Consider the following 17,224-nt stretch of genomic DNA (forward strand, 5'->3'; position numbering starts at 1 on the left):
TTTGCAAAATGCTAAACATATAAATACCATATGGCCCATCAATTTCACTCTTGGACATTTAGGCCACAGAAATGAAAAATTATGTTTACACAAAAACCTGTTCATGACAGTCATCAAGATCTTTATTCATTATAATCCCAAACTGAAAACAACCCAGATGTTCTACAGTGGATATATGGTTAAACAAACTGTGGAACATACATACCATGAAATACTACTCAGCAATAAAAAAAACACAAATTATTGATATACGCAATAATTTGGGTGAATCTCCCGGCAATTATGCTGAATGAAAAAACCCAGTGCTCAAAGGTTACATATTATGTTTCCATTTGTATAACCTTCTTGAAATGAAAAAAAAAATATTAAAATGGAAAAACAGATCAGTGGTTGTCAGGAATTAGGAATGTAAGTGCAGAAGGTTGGAAAGGAAGTGGATATAGTTATAAAAGGGCAATGAAATGGATACTTGAGGTGATAGAATTGTCTTGTATCTTGACTGTGGTCACACAACTAAACTCACATACAGACACATACACAGGAATACAGGTAGAACTGGTGGAATCTAAATAATGTGCAAGAATAAAATCTAAGTAAGATCCATGGTCAATTTCCTCTTTTCATGGTATGCAATCTGTTACTATTGGTGGATACTGAATGAAGGTATACAGGTTGTCTCTGTATTATTCCTTACAACTGTGTGTAAAACTACAATTATCACAAAACAACAAGTTGAAAAAACAGATACCCAAAATTGCACACAGAGACAAGGAAAATATAGCAAGTTCTTGAGCCTCTGGTAACCTGACAGATCATTGAGATAAATATCAGCAATCGGTTTTGACTTTAGTAGTTTTAAGGTGATCTATTTGAAGGCTCTAAAAACTGCTAAATTCAGCATCTTACTGCTACAGAGCACATTTTAAATGCCAGTGTTTATTAAAAACCTTATTAATAGTTCATTTGAGAAGATTAGGATCTGGCATATTTACCTACATTTAGGCACCATGTGGTTGAGAAACTTTTCTATTGACACAAGCTGTGTAACAAGATGATAGGAAAGAGAGGTAAATGTCTAGATTGCAGCCCCTTCCTGTAGGCCACACTAACTTGCCCAAGCATCAACCACTCATTGAACCAAAGCTTAACTATCTTCCCTACAGACCATTTCCTTGGTTAGCCACAGAGTCCACACCGTGCTTTCTAGAGGTCAACTTCTTAAAAGTAACTAGGGGTCTATGTTTGGACATACTCACGGTTTTACACTCCAGAAAAGCACTTTAGATATAATTTGACTGGCAGTGTCATTGAAGGGATTTGAACAAAGACACTTCAGCAAAATTTATCTGTTCTACAACATAAAGAAATGAGACTGGAAGGATTAAGTATGAAATTATTGCAATAATCCAATGGAGAATTAGAAAGAGTCAAATTAGCATGTGATTTTTTAAGGACAGAAAGAAAGAGACATATATTTATTAGGCATTTACTGTAGATATTGGTCAGTACATAGACATTAAAATAATTTTGAATATATGAATCAAAATTTAATGACTTTTGTAAACTATAAAATAAAACCTAGGTTGGCTAATAAAATGCAGCAGTGAGTGATCATTGGTGCACTAGTGATTGAAAATAGAAAAGTAGGAATCTCCAGGAAAGAAAGAAGAAATCTCTAGCCATGAAAAGAAGATATTCAAGGAGTATATACAAATGTGTTTCCATACTTTACCAGAATTGAACTGACTGAAGAGTTAGCAGGCTGATAAAGGCCCCCACTGAGATTAAATTTCCCGTGTCATTAAAATTTTTAATAAAGCAGTTCACATCTTCGAGATCAACTTGATTTCTGTTGGACATTCACTCATTGCTAAAATGTTCAATAACCCTAAATTAAATATATTCTGTCTGTGATGGACATTGTATAATAACATATAATATTAAAGAGAACATAATACAAACAAAAGAACTGAGCCTGTGGAACGGTGAAAATGGAAGTTAGGAGGTAGGGGAAATTCGTTCAAACCATCATTGTTTCTTCAAATGGCCTCTGCCTTTATTTTGAAAAGGATGGACCACTCTGAAAGGATTCAAAACGAGAATTATCTCTGCAAAAGTGTGTGTGAGGGAGGTGGAAGGCTTTATTACTATGTTAGTGGTCCTCATGCTTTGATGTCTACAAGAATAATCCGAGGGATTTGTTAAAATGTAGATCCTCAGTCTTCATTCCAATCCTCACTCAAAGATCCTGCTGTTAAATCTGGAATAGGACACATACGTTTTGCATTTTTACATGTATTCTGCTCTGCTGTCCTCACACACCTCGTTGATTCTTATAAACTGTAAAGATCATCTGGGAAATCATTTCATGAAACACAGATCGAGTATATATTCCACATATCATTATGTTGCAGAAGAAGGAACAGAGACTCAAAGTTAAGCACCTTGTCCTGGGTCACACAGCAAGTTAGCATAATATAGATTGATTCAACCACTACCATATCCTGTGCTGTTTATCTTAGTCTGTACAAAACATGGAAGTGACTTTCCAGTATGTCAACATTTCATTTTTCATACATCTTTGTTGACCTGTAAAGTCTTTGACCTAGGCATTGACAAATGCTTACATTCAATCTTGCCCATAGCCTGGTTTGATATGAAGTCAATATATGCCTAGGGAAGGAGCATTAGGAGACTTCTTTAAACCCTTTGTTTTCTCATAAATATACTTTGCAAGCTCATGAATTGCTGTCTTCAGGGTTCTCTTCCCTTGCTCTCTCCAGTAGCTTAAATTTTAGCAAATTGGGTGTTGATGGTCTAATGTGGACATATTTATCAGGATCATGCCTTTTCCTTTCTAGGCACCCTCATTCTTCTACAACTCCTCTTATTAGATTAAAATAACAAAAACATTTGTTCAAAGCAAAAATACAGATCTCTGATGGCAAAAAAAGGTGAGAGAATATTGCATTTTTCTAAAGCCTGTTTCTTATTAAGCCAGACTTGATTGGTTTTAGACCCAAGAGACATAGGCCAGTGCTTATTTCCATGGTTCCCTCAAAGTTATATTACCCCAGAATCTTTCCTTTTCCCATATTTTTTCTAGGAAATGTAACCAAAGGAACACATTTTCAACCTTGATGCTATCTCCTAAGAGGTTAGAAGAATCAGTTAACTTTTTTCTGTATTTGGACTGTCAGTTTCAATATTCTCCCTGATATTACTTTATTTTTTTTTAATCACAGTCTCTCAGCAATAGCAAATTTTTATTCATGCACATGATGGCTGTGATTTTCTAGATAGAGTTTTGTGCTTTGGTACTTGAATTGCAATGCAATTATCTTTCCTTTTTTACCCTTGCTTTCCAGGGAGATAACCCTACAAATTTTGATTTTCTAGACATAGTATGGTCTTGTTTGAATTGCAGATTTTCTCTTTTTTTAATTTTTAGGCTAAAATTTTTATATTGCAAGATACATTTTATATACTTATGCACGAACACATATATACCCTTATGCATTTAAACATATATGTTTATTAATTCAAATATAGAAGATGGGTAATAACCCACTGCTCAGCATTACCTTGAAGGTTTGTCTAATTTGAAAATTTCACGTACATGAAAATACAAGAGAACATCTCTTTCAATCCTTTTAAAACTATGACTGGTTAATTTACCATGTCAGTCAATTATACTTTCATAATTCAAATGAGTGCCTTCTGTCCTTTAGGATTAAATTAAAATTTAAGTATTAACTAGTATCTTAGGCTAATTTTAGAAAGTTGAAGGGGGAGGGTAGTAGAATATTGGCTATGATATTTCATAATATTAAACTTAGACTGTTAAAATTAGAAGAAGGCTAGGAAAACAACCTAAACTATTGATTGCTTGTAGGAATCTAATAAGAGGGATGACTTTTCTTCCCTGCCCATAAAAATATATTTGTGGTTACATGCATATGCATACAGACATACATAGAAAATTTTGGTGAAAATTTGAGTAGGCTTCTTGTGTATCTTTAACTCTGGATTAGAACACCTGAGTAACTCCAGTATTTATAGATGAAGGTAGTTTAGTGGTGACTTTGCTACAGCTGAGTTGATCACACCTAAGGTAATGCCTAACACAGGGTATATAGTGAATAAATAGATGTTTAATAAAGAATGACTGAGTAGCTTGCTTATTCCTTCATAAAAACAAGTAGTCCTCTTTTCTTTCTTCCCTTTAAACCTACACTTCTGTTAGAAATGAGCTGAAATTTACCTTCCAATAAATTTGACCTCTCTGCATGTTTCTACCTATTGTAAAAACAAAACAAAAGATAGGTGTGTTTTTTACTTAACTGTGGAAACTTTTGAATACAGTTACCAAGAGTCCCTTCAATTTCTTTTTTTAAAATAAACATATTCTTGAAATATTCCAAATATGAGGTTTTCAGAATCTCTCACTACCAATCTTGTTAAGCCACACTTGATTGATTGTAGACCCAAGAGACGTAGGCCAGTGCTTATTTCCATGGTTTCCTTAAAGTTTTCTCCAGAAACTTTCCTAAAGTTCTCTCCAGAAACTTTCCTTTCCCATTTTTTTTTCCTGGGAAAAGTAATCAAAGAACACATTTTCAACCTTGATCATATCAAGGTTGAAAATTATACAGTTATATTCCCTGAAACACTCATATCTCTCTCCTTCACTGGCCATGGTCAGAAACCTGCAGTAGCTTCCATGTTTAGGCAATGCCTGCCAAGGGTCTCAGGTTGGAAAGGAAAAAGAGATTCTCCTGTATGAAGTAGAAAGGAAAGGGAAAACAATGAATCCCAAACTCTGAGCTTACCTCTTCCTCCTGGCTGGCTCACCAAAATATGCTAATAGTGGAGGGTGTCCAGGTTCTTAGTGTCTTGAACAAAGAATTGGACAAAACCTACAAACAAAACAAGAAAGGAATGAAGGGATTTACTGAAAATAAAAATACACTCTACAGTGTGGAGTAGGCCTGAGCACAGGGGCTCAAAGGCCCATTCTGGAATCTTTGGGAGTGTAAATGCCCCCTAGAGGATTCCATTGGTTACTTTGGGTATGCCCTATGTAAATGGAGAGGATGAAGTAAAGTTACAAAGTCATTTACGGCATACGCCCTATGGAGAGGTTATTTCCTGTTACAGCTGAAGTGTGAATTGGCCTTATGTTCCCTGCCTCCAAACCCTATTTTCCTGCCTCACCAGGACATTTGACCTGCAAAGTTTAATCCAAGAGTTCAGAGTTTTTACTTAAAATTCTCTATTACATAATTTCTCCCTTTTTCTTCTACACCAATAATTTTAGTTCTTAAGCTACCCCTTACAAAAAATAAGTCTGTTCTCACCTTACACAACCCACTGTTCTGCTACTACTTCCCAGTGGGTTTTGAGACCAAACAAGTACATGTAAGATGGTGACAGTGACATAAATAACTAAAGTTTTGGTCAATCTCTGAAAATTGAGAAGAAAACCAAAAGGGGGAAATTGTTAAATCAAATTTATCCTAAAGCTGCCTCCTTAACATATTTTAAGTTCAGGCTAAAGTTTCTCTATACGTAGTAAACTATAACTTAAAGGGAGGTGTAAAGAGATAAACTATTCTTGTGTCAATCTCCAAGTTTTGGCCACAGGAGGTTAATTTTTCCAACTGTGTTCAAATAAGGCAAACACTGAGCTGAAACCAATTTGGCCATTTCTGTACCTCACTTGTGTTTTCAGTAAGTCACTTTCTTTCTCTGTCTATAAATCTTCTTCCACTGTATGGTTGCACTGGAGTCTCTCTCAGCTTACTCTGGTTTAAGAGGCTGCCTGATTCACAAATCATTCTTTGCTCAATTAAACCCTGTTAAATTTAATTAGGCTAAGGATTTTCTCTTAAAATTAATAATTATTCATAGTTCATCCCACATTAAACCACAACACCTATAGAATAACAATAGTAATATGCTGCATGAAAGTGGTCTTGAAAACATTTCCCAGTCTCTTCTCCATTTTATGTTTATATTATGTATTCTTTTTGAGATCATAGAGCCCTTATATGCTATACACTCTTTTCCAAAACCCTCATTTATCCTTAAGTCTACAAGGAGCTATTTTAAGGGATAAAAAATAATTTTTACTCCTTGTTAGTTCTTAGCTGAGATTCCCTGTAACAAAAGACAGGTTAACAAGAGAAAAACAAACAGGCGTTTATTAGTATGTAAACCTCCTGTATTCTTAGGTGATAACTCAGAGAAATGAGTACGTCTTTAGAGTAGATTTAAAATAAGTGGCTTTGACTTCAGGTTTAAATACTGTTTTTCTCTGAAACAAAGAACGAAGAGTATGAAGGCAGGCTCAGTTAAGATGAGATGGCCAGGAAAAACGTCTTTTAAAAATCAGGGTTGTTACTGCGTATTTTAGTTGATGCCTTCTCCATTGATTAAGAATCTCTAATTATTTCAAGTCATTCTTCTCTTTCTAATGCAGAAGGGAAGACACCCTTACAAATATTTTCTTTATAGATGTAAATTTTTCTTACAAAAGGTAACTTTTCAAAGCATCTCTTGCATTTGTAGTTTCTCTAAGCCAGCTCAGAATAATCTTTGGACCAAAGAAGTATATTTTACATTTTACAGTGGCATATTCTGGCATAATAGAGTCATATTAGGGGGTGATATCTTGAACCCTATCACCACTATATATTTAATGCTCATAAATGTCTCTTTAGTCATTTTGATTTCTGAAACTTTAGTTGATTCTTTAGAAAGAGGACGTTGCGGCAATCTTATCTGAGTTTCTGTGTGTAGGTAACAGTTCAATTTTTCTGGACTGAAAATTGAAAATTTGAAGATTTTCTTTAAATCTTTGGTTTATATTTTCTGTCATTAGGTATCCTAAATATTTTACTCCATTTTCTTCTGGCATTATTGCTATTGGACAAACTGATAATATTATTTTCTAACAGTAATTCCTCCTTCTACTTAATTACCCATTTTTTTTTCTTCCTTTAAAACCCAATAATTTTACAGGAATCTGCCTTGGTAGGCTTCATGCAGACTCAGTGTTGTCAGGTGAGTGCCAAACTCTTTTCCCATGTACTTCTATTTTTTTTTTTAATTTCAGAAAAGTTTACTTCAATTATAACTTTTACTATTTATTCAGTTTCCTTGATTTTTTCCTTCATTGTCTCCTGTTAGCCACAGGTTGATTTCCTTTTTTGGCTTGTCTTCAATATTTACCACTTTCCTGCTAATCCTTTAGTGTCTCGTTTTTTCCCTGATTTTTAAAACTTTCATCCTTGTTGCTTAATTCACTTATAACATTATATATTGTAACATTTTCTTTGTGTTTCTTCTAGTTTAGTCTTAATTTTGGAAAAAATATTTTTTTTAATTAATTTTCAATGCTTTTAAAAGTCTTCTTACCTAAATTCTGAGTTTTTCTAATTCTGGTTCATGTTTTGTTTCTTCTTTCAAAGCATATATAATTTTCTTATTGTTTCTTAACTCTTTTTGAAATAGTCTGCTATTTTTATTTTTTAGTCATTTGTAGGTATTTTCTTTTTTATTGATACATAAAAATTATACACATTTTGGGGTAAACATGATGTTTTGATACCCATATAAAATGTACAATGATCAAATCACGGTAATTGGGATATCCATCATCTCAATTATTTATGTTTTATTTGTGTTGGGAACATTCCAATATTTGTCTAGTAGCTATTTTGAAGTGTACAATAAATTATAAACTACAGACACTTGTGCTATTGAACACTACAACATACTGTATTTTTCTTCTACTTTACTTTTGTGCCCACTAACTTTTCTTTATCTCTTCCTCCCCTTTACCTTCCCAGCCTTTCTTGGTCAGCTTTCTGTCTTCATGAGAGCAACCGTTTTAGCTCTCACATATGAGTAAGAACATTATTGTCTTTTTGTGCCTGGCTTATTTTACTTAATGTAATGACCTCCGGTTCCACCCATGTTGCTGCAAGTGACAGTATTTTTTAATGACTGAATACTGTACCATTGTGTATATATTACCATATTTTCTTTATATATTCATTTGTTGATGGACACTTAATTTAATTGCATATTTTGGCTCTTGTGAATAATGCTGCAATAAACACAGGAGTGCAGATATCTCTTCAATATACTGATATTCTATTTTTGGCTGTGTACCCAGCAGTAGCATACCTGGAACACATGATAGTTCTATTGTTAGTATTTTAAGGAGCCCTCATACTGTGTTTCATAGGGGCTATACTAGTTTAGATTCCCATGAACAGTGTACGAATATTCTCTTTTCTTTGTATCCCTACCAGCATTAGTTATTTTTTTGTACTTTCTATTATATCCATTTTAACTTAGGTGAGATGAATTTCATTGTGGTTTTGGTTTTCATTTCCTTGATGATTACTGAAATCGAGCATATTTTTATTTACTTTTATCCATTGGTATGTTTTTTGAATGTCTATGATTTTTGTCATTTTAAAATGTGATTTTTTTTTTTCTTTTTGCTGTTGAGTTGTTTGAGTTCCTTATATATTCTGATTATTAATTCCATGCAGAGGCTTTTTAACTTGATGTGCTCCCATTTGTCCATTTTTACTTTAGTTGACTGTGTTTGTGGGGTATTACTCAAGAAATCTTTGCCCAGTCCAATATCCTCGAAAGGTTCCCCAGTGTTGTCTTTTAGTAGTTTCATAGTTTGAGGTCTTACATTAAAGTCTTTAGTCTATTTTGATTTAATTTTTGTATATGGTGAGAGATATGGGCCAAGTGTTAATCTTTTGCATACGGATATCCAGCTTTTGCTGTACCATTTATTGAAGATACTGTCTTTTCCTCAACATATGTCCTTGGCAACTCTTTCAAAAATGAGCTCACTGAAGATGTGTGAATTTATTTTGAGGTTTTCTATTCTTTCCCATTGGTCTATATGTTTGTCTAGGCCAGTACCATGCTGTTTGGTCACTATAGCCTTGTAAAATATTTTGAAGTCAAGTATGGTCATACTTCAGCTTTATTCTTTTTCCTCTGGTTTGTTTTAGCTATTCAGGCTCTTTTTAGGTTTCATATAAATTTTAGGATTATTTTTTCTATTTTTTTCAAAAATTACATGAAATATTTTTTTCCTTTTTGTCGTATCTTCTTCAGAAATTTCTTTCATCAGATTTTTATCATTTTCATTATAGTTATTTCACTTCTTTGGTTAATTCCTAGGTATTTTATTTATAGTTATCACAAAATTAGATTACATTCTTGACTTTTTTTTTCAACTAAAAAAAACTGTTGCCATATAGAAAAGTGACTGTTGTTTACTGTTTACTATTGCCATATAGAAAAGTGACTGATTTTTGTATGTTTATTTTATGTCCTTTACAAAATTCATTTACCAGTTAGAATAGTTTTTTGGTGGAGTCTTTAAGTTTTTCCAAATATTAGATTGTATCATCTGTGAACAAGGATAATTTGAGTTCTACCTTTCCAATTTGGATGCTCTTTATTTCTCTTTTCTGATTGCTCTAGCTAGGATTTCCTATACCATGTTGAATAAGAGTAGTGAAAGTAGATGTGCTTGTCTTGTTCTAGATCTTGAAGAAAAGGTTTTCAGTTTTTCCCTATTCCCCTAGCTGTGGATCTGTCATATATAGTTTTATTATGCTGAAGTATGTTCCTTCTATAACCAGTTTTTTGAGGGTTTTCTTCATGAAGGGATGTTAAATTTTATCAAATGCTCTTTCAATATCAATTGATATGATCATATGATTTTTGTCCTTCTTGCTGTTGATATAATGTATCTCATTGATTAATTTGCATATGTTGAACCATTCTTGTGGCCCTGAGATAAATCACATTTGATCATGATAAATTATTTTTGATGTGTTGTTAAATTTGGCTTGAAAGTATTAAGGACTTTTGCATCCATGCCCATCAGGAGTATTGGCCTATAGTTTTCTTTTTTTGATGTGTCTCTGTCTTGTTTTGGTATCAGAGTAATACTCACCTTGCAGAATGACTTTGGAAGTACTCCCTTCTCCTTTATTTTTCTAAATAGTTTGAGTAGGACTGGTGTTAATTTTCCTTTAAATATTTGGTAAAATTCAGCAGTGAAGTATTCAGGTGCCAGGCTTTTCTCCACTGGGAGACTTTTTATTATGGCTTCGATCACCTTACTTGTTATTGGTTTGTTCAGGTTTTGGATTTCTTCATGGCTCAATCCTGGTAGGCTGGTAGGCTGTGTGTGTCTAAGAATGTATTCATTTCTTCTAGGATTTTGAAATTTTTGGCATATAGTTGCTAATAGTAGCCTTTAATGATCCTCTGAATTTTTGTGGTATTGGTTGTAATGTCTCCTTTTTCATATCTTATTTTATTTATTAGGATTTTCTCTCTTCTTTTCTTAGTTATTCTGGCTAAGAAAAAGTTTGTCAATTTTGTTTATCTTTCCAAAAAACCAACTTTGTGCTTGATTCTTATAACTATTTTAATATTGTTGTTAAATTTATCTGATAGTGTTCTGAATTCCTTCTCTGTGCTCTCTTGAATTTTGTTGAGCTTTCTCAAAAGAGTTAGTTTGAATTTCCTGTCTCATGTTCACATATCTCTGTTTCTTTGGGATTGGTCACTGGTAGCTTATTTAGATTGTTTTGTGAGATCATCTTTTCTTGGATGTTCCTGATGCTTGTGGATATTCATCGGTGTCTAGGCATTGAAGAGTTAGGTATTTATTGTAGTCTTCACAGTCTGAGCTTGTTTGTACTCATCCTTCTTCAGAAAGTCTTCCAGGTATTTGAAGGAACTTGGGTGTAGCAATCCATATCTTTGGTCACTTGCAGCCATATTTACATTTGGGGGTACCCCAAGCTCAATAACACTGTAGCTCTTGTAGACTTGCGGAAGTATCACCTTGGTGGTGTTGGGTAAGATATTAGAGAATTCCTTGGATTACCAGGCAGAAAATCTTGTTGTCTTTTCTTACTTTCTCGGAAAGAATTGAAGTCTCCCTCTCTCTGGACTGAGCTGTCTGGAGGTGAAAAAGTGGTGATACAAATACCACTGTTGCTGTCACTATTGGGACTGTGCTGGGCCAGACTCAAAGTCAGCACAACCGTGGGATAATAATACTGAAGGCCCACAGTGACCACTCCCTGGCAATTACCTATGATCACTTAAGGCCAAGGGTCCCTATAATTACCAGGTGGTAAGTCCAACCAGGCTTGTATCCTTCCCTTGAGAGGGACTAGTGCCTTCTGGCCCTGGGCAGGTCCAGTGATGCTGGCAAGGGCTAGGGCTTTGAGTTGAGAACTTTAGGAATCTACCTGGTGCTCTATTCTACTGCGGTTGAGCTAGCACTCAAGACACAAGACAAAGTCCTTCCCACTCTTCCCTCCTCCTTCCTCAAGCATAGGAGTTTCTCTTTGTGGCCACCACTGCCCCAGGCCTGTGGCAAATTCAGCCTGGCTTTGGCTGATGTTAACTCGAGGCCCAAGGGCTCTTCAGTCAACTTGTGTTGAATGCCGCCAGGCCTGAGTCTCTCACTTGAGGACACTGGACTGTCCTTTGGCCCAGGGCAAGTTCACAAATGTCATCCAGGAGCCAAGGCCTGGAATCAGAAACCCCAGGAGCCCAGTTGGTGTGCTACCCCACTTTGGACAAGCTAGTACCCAAACTGCAAGATAAAGTCACCTTTATTCATGTCTCTCCTTTCCTCAAGAAGAAGGGGTCTCCCCCTATAGCCACCACAAGTGGGAATCTGCTTTATCATAACTGAATTCAGCATGGCTCTGACTCTCAATCAAGGCCTGTGGTAAGTACTGCCTGGCTCCCACTGCTGATTATTCAGGTCTCAAGGGATCTTTAGTCAGCAGGTAATGAATTTTGCCAGGACTGATTCCTTCTCTTCAAGATAAGGGGTTCATTTTTGGCTCAGGATGTGTTTAGAAAAGTCCTGGAGCTGTGGCCTGAATTGGAGGCCTCCGAACTTTGCCTCATGCCCTATTTTACTGTAGCTCACTTGGTATCCAAGTTGTAAGACAAAAGCTTCTTTACTCTTTCCTCTCCTTTCCTCAAGAAGAGGGAAGGAGTCTCTTCCAGAGCTGTGTTTCCTGGAACTGGGGGAGATGTAACACAAGCACTCCCTTGGCCATCTCAGATGGTGGTATTTCACTAGGTCATATGCATCTCAAGTCCATTAGCTCTGAGTCCAGCACAGCACAAGAACTTGCCTAGGAATTACAGTCCTTGTGGCCTAGACTGCCTTTCAAGTTTATTTAGAACCTCAGAGCACTTAAGCCTATGGTAGCAGGACTTCTAGACATCAGGTTCCAATCACTGGGATGGACAATTTGCCTCTAGCTAGTGCTGGTCTAAATGCTCCCACTACATGGGCACCATCTGAGTTCTGTGTTGCTTTCCACTGTGACAGGGCAGCACTGAGTTCCAATGGAAAGTCCTATAATCACTTTTTTCTCCTTCCCCCAAGCAGACAGATTCTCTCTTCATGCCAGGAGACCACTGCAGGGGGATGTGCAAGGAGTGGTGTAAGTGATTCTCCTTTCAGTCTCTCCTTACTATGATATTAAAACCAAGTACTGTGATAACTCACCTGATTTTTGGTTATGATGGAGTTGCTTTGTTGAGTGGACAGTTTTTCCATTTCATGTTCCTGTAGGGGGACAACCACTAGAGCCTTCTGTTAGGCCATCTTTCTCTGCCTCCTCCTGTGCTTTATATATTTAGGTGCTTGGGTTTGGGTTTATATATATCCACAATTATTTTATCTTCCTCCTGAATTGACCCTTTTATCATTACATAATGGCCTTCTTTGTGTTTTTCTTTTAACAGTGTTTGATTTAAAGTCTATTTTATCTTATATAAGTATAAATATTCCTACTCTTTTTTGATCCATTTGCATAAAATATTTTTTCATCCCTTCACTTTTATTTATTTATATTGATACATATTAGATGTACGTATTTTGAGGGTACATGTAATAATTTGATAGGTTCATACAATCAAATCAGGATAATTGGCATATCTATCAGCTTAAATGTTTATCTTTTCTTCATGATAAAATCATTTGAATTATTCTCTTCCAACTATTTTGAAATGTATAATTGATTAATGTTAACTGTAGTCACACTTTCAGTCTATGCCATTTGTGGTGAAATGAGCTTCTTATAGGCAGCATAGAGTTGGATCTTCTTTTCTTGTTTTGTTTTATTATACCATTCAGTCACTCTATGTCTTTTAATTGGAGAATTTAGCCCATTTACATTCTACGTTATTGTTGACAGGCAATATCTTACAATTTCCATTTTGCTACTTGTTTTCTAGTCATTTTGTGTCTCTTCTCTGCCAGGCTTCTTTTATTGTTAAGCAATTTTCTCCTATATTATCTTTTAATTTTTTAAAAATTTTATTTTCAGTGTATCTTTTGTAGGCTTTTGCTCTGTGGTTACCATAAGGCTTACAGAAAACATTCTATAGTTACAACATATTATTTTAAATTCATACGAATTTAACTTTAATCCAGAAAAATTCACTTTCTAGAACTCCATTTAGCTTTTCATGTAGGACAGATCTGGTTGTGATAAATTATTTCAGCATTTGTTTTTCTGGGAAAATTTTATCCCTCCTTCATTTCTCAAGGATGGCTCTGTAGAGCACAGTATTTCCTTCAGCACTCCAAATATGTCAGCTCACTCCCTCCTGGCCTGTAAGGTATCTGCTGAGAAGTGTGCTGCCAGACTTCTATATATTATTTGCTTCTTTTCTGTCATTATTTTCTGGATTTTCTCTCTGTCTTTGACTTTTGGGAGTTTGATTATGATATATCTGGGGGTATTCTCATTTGGATTGAATCTGACTTGGTCACCTTTGGCCTTCTTTTACCCAGATTTACACAGCTTTGTAAAGTTTTCTGTTGTTATTTCTGTGGCTAAGCTTTCTATTCCTTTGCTTTTCTTAGTTCCTTCTCTAACTCCAATAACCCGAATATTTGCTCTTTTGTTATCATTTTATCTTTCTTAGTATATGTTTTTGGTGTGCTTTGATTGTCTAAAAGTATGCGGGTAGGTATTCTGGTTCTTATTTTCTTTGCTCTTATATTAACTTTGTGTGGAATTTGACCTCAAATATTTCTGTTGCTCATTGACATTTTAATTTAATTTTTGTGAACTTTTCAAAGGAGATTTGGTTTTGATAACTTTGACTTTTTAAAAAATAAGTGCTTTGTTTTAGAATATAGTTTTGTGGAAAATTTGTGAAGCTAGTACACAGAATTCCCATATACTCTCCCCTCAGTTTCTTCTATTATTAACATTTTACATTAGTATGGTACATTTGTCATAATTAGTGAACTAATTTTGTTACATTATTTTAAATTAAAGTCCATACTTTGTTCAGACTACTTTTTTGCCTAATGTCCTTTTATTGTTCCAAGATCCCATCTAGAACACTGCATTACATTTAATTTTTGTGTTTCCTTAGGCTATTTTTAACTACAACAGTTTCTCAGATTTTATTTTTGATGACAGTTTTGAGGTGTACTGGTCTGGTATTAGGTAGCATGTCGATCAATGGGGATTTGTCTTGTGTTTTTCTCATGTTTAGACTGGGTGATGGGTTTTTGAAAGGAGGGCCACAGAGGTAAATTGCTGTTCTTATCTAATCATACCAAGGATACATGCTATCATCAAGACTTATCATTGATGATGTTGACCTTGATCTCCTCTCTAAGAGAGTGTTAAGTTCCACTTTGTAAATAAACCTTTTTCTGTCCTTCTTAGACTATATTTTTTAGAAGGAAGTCACTATGCTCAGCTTACATTTGGAAGTTATACTCTACTTCCTTGAGGGTGGAGTATGTGCACAAAATACATGAAATTCTACTGTATGAGAGATTTATTTATTCTTCTGACAGTTTTTTTAAACTTTTCAGATTTTTCTTATCTTTGGATGTGATGTTAAAAATTATGTCTGTTGGCCGGGAGCGGTGGCTCACGCCTGTAATCCCAACACTTTGGGAGGCCGAGGTGGGCGGATCATGAGGTCAGGACATCAAGACCATCCTGGCTAACGTGGTGAAACCCTGTCTCTACTAAAAACATAAAAAAAAAAATTAGCCGGGCATGGTGGTGGACGCCTGTAGTCCCAGCTACTTGGGAGGCTGAAGCAGGAGAATGGCATGAACCCCAGGGGTGGAGCTTGCAGTGAGCCAAGATTGTGCCACTGCACTCTGGCCTGGGTGACAGAGTGAGACTCTGTCTCAAAAAAAAAAAAAAAAAAAGTCTGTTTCCTTTCTGAGATTTTCTAGCTCTGTTTCCTTGCCTCACTTTTATCTTGACTTTTTCCTTTATTTGTATTTTTGTTTATCCTGTGCAATTCTGACTTCATTCCATTATTTTTTCTCTGTCTGTGTCCTTGATATATAAGAGTGCATTACTTGTCTGTTTCAGGAGTCTATGCTGGATATAATAACTGAATGGGCAAATATCTTTCCAATTTTAGCTTTTCATTAATGGTCTTGCCATTATGGCACTTGGAGAAACCCCAAAAGACAGAAAGTATCCAGTAAATATCTTTTGTCCTTTTGGATTTCTCCTGTTCTCAGATCCATCAGATGCCACATTTTTACCTATAAGAGCAAAGGAGGAAACCTTGTGAAGATTTGCTGAAGATTTGCTGAAGATTAACTGACAGTAGACAGATTAATAGTAGAAAAAGACATACAAATTTATTATCATGCATGTGGAAGAAAACCATAGCATTATTATACAGTAACCCAATGGGGTACAGATGCTTATATAGCCTTCTTCACAGGGAGTGGGAGATAGAGAATGTAGACAATTTTTTTTGTTGTTGGATAGTAAACAATAATTAAGGAGAATGAATGGACCGAGGAAACAGAAATTAGCTTATAAATGATGTTCTTTGGAATGTGAATGATCCTGAGAGTCAGATATCACCTTTTGAAAAAGCCTGTCTGGGTGTGGTTGCATTCTTCCATCTTCTTTTCTGTGATAGATAATGAGAGTTCAGGGAGGGGATGGAAGGCAATTGCGTTCTCTTTGGAGGGTCCTGTTTTAAGGTAAATAAATAAATATCAGCCATGGCTCATGCCTGTAATTCCAGCACTTTGGGAGGCCGAAGCGGGCTGATTACTTGAAGTCAGGAGTTTGAGACCAGTCTGGCCAACATGGTGAAACCCCATCCCTACAAAAATACCAAAATTTCCCAGGTGCAGTATTGGGCGCCTGTAATCCCAGCTTCTCGGGAGCTTGAGGCAGGAGAATTGGGAGACTGAGGCAGGAGAATCACTTGAACTTGGGAGGCAGAGGTTGTAGTGAGCTGAGATCTTGTCACTGCACTCCAGCCTGGGTGACAGAGGGATACTCAGTCTCAAAAACAAAAAAGAAGTATGTAGAAAATTGTCTTTCAGCATCTACTGAACTTCCGAAAACTTTAATTTGAATATCTGCTGATTTAATGAAATAAATCAGCATCCTAAGGTAACATTTTTGGGGGTAAAATGTTCTAGACTTCTTTCTTTCTCCTGTCTCTAACTTCCCTGGACATTTTGCTCACTAAAAGCTTCATTGATGGCTATGAAGACAGAAATTGGGTTAGTAATCACGGGGCAAAAGATCTGCAAAGGGAGAAGAGAACATACATTAAAATGAGAATGAATAAGCAGAAAGAACAAATCTAAGCACATTTTCCCACACACCATTAAACCAGTCTCCCATACTTGGGAATAGGTCAGACAAATAGAATGGTTTAGCCTCATTTGTCTGATGAAGAATATTTATCTTGTCTTTCAAAAGCTACAGATCAGAGTCTATTCATTGCGAGTGCTTTATGTAGAAGCAGCATTTCTCACCAATGGTTATGTAGTTCTTCCTCATTGAATTATCAGCATATCTAGTACATGGCCATTTTGAAATGCAACAGAGGTTAGACTGTTAACTTCTGATTGGAGTGCTACCAGTGTTTGCATAGTGACACTGAACTCTCATTCTATTACCATGGAAATATTTAGATTGAGTGATCTAGTTTTTCTGTCTCATAAGTTCCAAATGCTGGGAAAAAGAATCGTGATATGCAAGTGGGTTTTCTATAACATTGTGTCTAATATGTTTGTGTTGCGCCACTTTGTGAACAAAGGAGCCCAAGTCTGTAATTTGGCTGACAATCAAAGTGGGGTACTTGGTGGCAG

General features: G+C 35.6%; 1 long non-coding RNA gene across 3 annotated transcripts; it reads right to left on the reverse strand.

Annotated features, from left to right (window-relative positions):
* Positions 1 to 2,037: 2,037 nt before the first annotated feature.
* Positions 2,038 to 16,992, reverse strand: LOC139355674 (uncharacterized). 3 transcript variants are annotated; one of them, XR_011606511.1, is made up of 6 exons: positions 16,889 to 16,992; positions 16,234 to 16,382; positions 15,975 to 16,086; positions 15,537 to 15,643; positions 4,833 to 4,919; positions 2,038 to 2,260 (listed from the first exon to the last, which is right to left on the reverse strand). It is a non-coding gene; the product is annotated as an uncharacterized lncRNA (long non-coding RNA). The 3 variants fall into 3 exon arrangements; XR_011606512.1 differs by lacking the exon at positions 16,234 to 16,382 and having other exon boundaries at positions 16,889 to 16,967; XR_011606513.1 differs by lacking the exons at positions 15,975 to 16,086; positions 16,234 to 16,382.
* Between the last annotated feature and the right edge of the window lie 232 nt (positions 16,993 to 17,224).

This window comes from Macaca nemestrina, chromosome 8 (assembly GCF_043159975.1).
Source record: "Macaca nemestrina isolate mMacNem1 chromosome 8, mMacNem.hap1, whole genome shotgun sequence".
In the NCBI taxonomy this organism is placed as follows: Eukaryota; Metazoa; Chordata; class Mammalia; order Primates; family Cercopithecidae; genus Macaca; species Macaca nemestrina.